Genomic DNA, 4,643 nt, shown 5'->3' with positions numbered 1-4,643 from the left:
TACAAAAGGCCAATGAACGCATCACGGAGTTGGAAAATAACGCAACTACGGCGCAACAGGCAACTCCACCAACAACCAACGTCGTCGAAGCCCTGAGGCAAGGAATTGAAGCTCAGACTGCCATTGCCTCGAAAGCGAAACGGGTCGTGCAACTGGCGGAATTAGAGATTGACCTTCTCCGCGCCGAACTTCGCCAGTCCTTGGACAGTGAAAAGGACGTCCGGGCCAACGGCCGAAAGACAGTGAATACCCTTGAAGAGAAACTCGCAACGGAGACAGCACAGCACACCCAAACAAAAGAAGAAAATGCCAAATTACGGGAGGAAGCGAAAAAATCGGAAGCGGCAATCCCGGGACTCCGTGCCTTATTGGAGAAGAAGAAAGCATGGTTCGACGAGCAACTGGTTGGAAAACAGGAGAGGAGGCATTAGCTAGAAATCCGCCTAAACAATGAAATGGGAAAACTGGAAGAACTACATTCGAAGGAATCTCAGCTCTGGGCAGGAATGAGGAGCACTTATGATGAAGCGGCGGCGGTTAGTAAACAAGAAATTCGTAGAAGAAGCACGCAACCATTGCCAAGCCATAACAGACAACGTGTGCATCCCTCTGCAAATGAATCGAGAGAGGTTTATGACGCAATTAAAATTGGCGCTAGACAAAGGATGGATGGCGTGGGCTACATAAGCGGAGGAATTGCATACGTACCAAGTGGACTGGGAGAACCGAAGGAAAGATGGCCAAGAGTTCTACAAACTCAATAAGGAAAGCATTGCAGCAGTACATGAGGTCCTAGCGCAGGACTATCACACGCTAGCGGACCAACATTCTGAGGAACTCGCGCAGCTACTGGATGATTTTGGTGAAAGTCAGGAGGACCTATTTCACCAGATCACGCAAGCTGGTAGCACACGAATAAACGTGGAATCCATCGTGATACCAATTCCGGATACTGCCGAACAAGAGGAACCTAAGCCCATGTCATTGGAAATTACCACTACGGTGAACAGCACGGAACGGCGAGCGGAGCCCCCTGCAATACCAGACAACGAAACTGTTGACCAAGAGGAACCCCAACCACCGGAGCATACGCTTACGGCCGACATCACGGAGGACGTTCTGGACCAAGAGGAACCCCAACCCCACTCTCCAAAGCGTACGACTACGACCGACATCACGAAGGACGTAACGAAACAGAGCCGCGACCTACCGCAAGCCCGCGGACGGTTAAACCAACCCCAACAACCCAACAAGAGCTAGCAGAACCCGGAACGCCCATACATGAAGTCAATGACACCATGGGAAGCCCTCCCGACCAAGCAGGGAAACCACACAACGACACGTCTCACGGGCGCTACGCCATTCTCGGACACGGACACCGTAGCAGAACCAAACATCAGGGCCATTTTGGAGGAAGATTAAAGGGGTGGGTCCAAGGTGCCATGGCACTGTCCCACAGGCGTGCCAGGTGTTGTCTGCCGGAATAGTAACCGGCGGACAAGAGCGCAGTACTATAGAATAGAGTAATATTGTAACGCATGTAAACGGTTCACGCGGGAAGCGTGAATGGCTAAAAGACCCTGGGTATATAAAGGGCAGGAAACCTCTGATAGAGGGAGCATGTAATTTTGTATGTAAAAGGCGTATTTTAATAGAGTTCTATCTTCTCTGATTCTGTCCGTACCTATGGTTAATCTACTGTGTGTCTGTGATCCTTCGATGGCGTAGCACAGTCATAAGAGTGTAGGCGTGAGTAACAGTGTGGTTGCTAGTCCACTATCTAAGGAGTTCGGTTGTAACCGTCTCTAGTATACACTACTAGGATACGGGAGGTATCCCACTACGACGATACCATTCGTTGCAACACAGTCACTTTGAGGTCTAGGTCCAAGGACTAACCGTAGACCATGTTCCTAATCGGTAATAGAGAGATTCTAACTATCACGGGGAGACCCCATGTACTTAGCAAGCACACACCTTAACCACTCGGCGAAAGTGACTTAACAAAAATTAAATTTAAAACTAGTTATACAAATTAAATCGAAAGTTTAAATGTTTAGGGAAATTAAATAGTACCACCACGATATTGTTTTCACACCAACAAATACAACCAATGACAATAGTGACAAAGAATCTTTCGAAGCAATCACATGTAACCCTTCAACTCTTTGGATGTATGTAAACACAATATTGCAAGAAGTCGTCACCTGAGAGATTCAAACTCTCGCAGGGAGACCCCATGTACTTAGCAGGCACACACCTTAACCACTCAGCCAAAGTGACTTGATAAACTTAATTACTAGTTATGAAATTAAGGGAAATTAAATAATACTACTCCGATATTCTTTTCACAACAAGAAATATTACCAATGACAATAGTGACACAAATCTTTCCAAGCAATCACGTGCATCCTTTCCGTTCTTTGGATGTATGGAAGCACAGTCTACTCGCGAGAAAGTTTAAATGTTTACGGAAATTAAATACTACTACTTCGATATTGATTTCACACCAAGAAATATAACCAATGACAATATTGAAGAAAAATCTTTCGAACTAATTATTAGGAAACAGGTCCCTCCGGATGGGAAGTTAGAAGAACAATATTGATGAGCAAACTCGGCCAAGGCCAAAACCGGATGAGGAATACCCAACTACGGAAGACGATGAGAACCGGATGACGAGTACCCGGCTACAGAGAGCCGGATGTTGCAGACCCGATGAGAACCGGATGACGAGTACCCGGCTATGGAGAGTCGGATGTTGCAGACCCGGTGAGAACTGGATGACGAGTACCTGGCTACGGAGAGCCGGATGTTGCAGACCCGGTGAGAACCAGATGACGAGTACCCAGCTACGGAGAGCCGGATGATGCAGGCCCGGTGAGGAGTACTCACCGGATGAAGAGAAATATTCGTAAATATGTTTCTGAGAGTCCATCGTGGCTATATTTGTAAATAGCCGAAAAGTCATATTAGTATAAATATGACTTAGGGCAAACTTTTGAGAGAGATGTTGTCGTTCTTGTTGGCGCAAGATTAGAGAGTGAAACTGTGTACAGAGAGAGTGAGAGAGAGGAAGAGGTCGTTTCCTCTGATTGTAACCACCGCCTGTGGCGAAGATAGCAAGCTCGAGGTCGTGGCCTCGGTGCTTTCTTGTTGTACATTCTGATATAGTGGTAGTTTGTGGTCTATGGGCTGCCGTGGTTTTTTCTTGAGTTTGGGTTTTCCACGTAAACATCCTGTGTTGTCTTCTCTCCTTTGTGTCGTGCTTTCATTCCCGTTTTCTGTGTTTGATCTTAGACTCGGTTGTGGCCGAGCGGTGTTCATCGGAGCGTGCAGTTCCTGTCAAAGTGGTATCAGAGCAAAACGACACAGAAAATGGACAATTCGTTGGGAGGCATGTTCAAGCTCACCGGCTCCAACTATTCGGTGTGGAAGTCGAAGATGAGCGACATGCTCATGGTTAAAGATCTTTGGTTGCCGGTTCAGTTTGGGGACAAGAGACCGGACAAAATCGACGCCACAATATGGGAGGTGATGCACATGAAGACAACGGCGTACATACGGTGCTTCATCGACATGAGCCTATACAACAACTTCAATGAAGAGAGCAAGGCTCATGAGCTCTGGGAGAAGATCGACATTATGTTTCAAAACAAAAATGTTGTTAATCAGGTTTCGGTATTCCGGAAGCTAGTGAGACTCCGGTACCAAGATGGCTCCAGCATGGCGGAGCACATGAATGCCTTCCAGGGGCTGATCCACCATGCAACATCATTGGAAGTACCTCTTGCCGATGAGGTACTAGCACTACTCCTGCTCGGTTCCCTCCCAGATAGCTGGGAGACGTTCACCTTGGGCAACGCCAGGCCGGAAGGGAAACGGTTATCCCTAGCAAGAGTGAAGTCGAGCTTGCTAGATGAGGAGGTGCGTCCGAAAGATAAGGATACGAGCTCAGACTCCAAAGCGCTCCTTACCAAATCGGAACGCGGAAGACATAGAAACCGTAGTCCCCAGAACCGGGTAAAGTCGGGGACACGGTCAAAGTCAAGAGGGAGGCCTACTTGCTTCTATTGCGGCAAGCCGGGACATTTCTAGAAGAACTGTCGGCATTTCCATAAAGACAAGGAAACCGACGGTACGGATTCGAAGCGGACACCGGACCGGAACGGTAAAGACCGGAAGGGAACAACGGCAATCGCAGCAAGTGAAGAAGAGTTGATGCCCATCACCAAGGAGAGTGAGATAAACCTTGCCGGTGACGAGATGACCTGGGTGGTCAACTCCGGAGCGTCATTCCACCTTACCCCGGACCGGAAATGCTTCTCATCCTACTCAGCCGTTGATCACGGCTGTGTCCGAATGGGGAATGAAGGTACATGCCGAATTGTCGGCATAGGAGACGTGTGGCTGACAACACCAACCGAATGCAAGATGATGTTGAAGGATGTCTGACACGTTCCAGAGGTTCGTCTGAACCTGATATCAGCCGGTCGGCTAGATGATGAAGGCTACACGGGTAGCATCCGGAACGGTGTGATGAAGTTCAGCAAAGGGAGCCTGATTGTGGCTCGGGCCCGGACGGTAAACACATTGTACCTGATGAATGCCTGGTTATGTCCGGAGGAAGTGAACGTGGCATC

The 4,643-nt window shown here is 48.3% G+C and overlaps 1 non-coding gene across 1 annotated transcript; it reads right to left on the bottom strand.

Annotated features, from left to right (window-relative positions):
• Nucleotides 1–2,201: 2,201 nt before the first annotated feature.
• Nucleotides 2,202–2,283, bottom strand: TRNAS-GCU (transfer RNA serine (anticodon GCU)). Its single transcript has one exon. It is a non-coding gene; the product is annotated as a tRNA-Ser (tRNA).
• Between the last annotated feature and the right edge of the window lie 2,360 nt (nt 2,284–4,643).

The sequence above is a fragment of the Azolla caroliniana genome, unplaced genomic scaffold, assembly GCF_043228905.1.
Source record: "Azolla caroliniana isolate FFs.n. ecotype wild unplaced genomic scaffold, voAzoCaro1.0.p SCAF_7, whole genome shotgun sequence".
NCBI classification, from domain to species: domain Eukaryota; kingdom Viridiplantae; phylum Streptophyta; class Polypodiopsida; order Salviniales; family Salviniaceae; genus Azolla; species Azolla caroliniana.
Note: the sequence above shows the minus strand (reverse complement) of the source record. Positions and strands in the feature narration are given on the sequence as shown.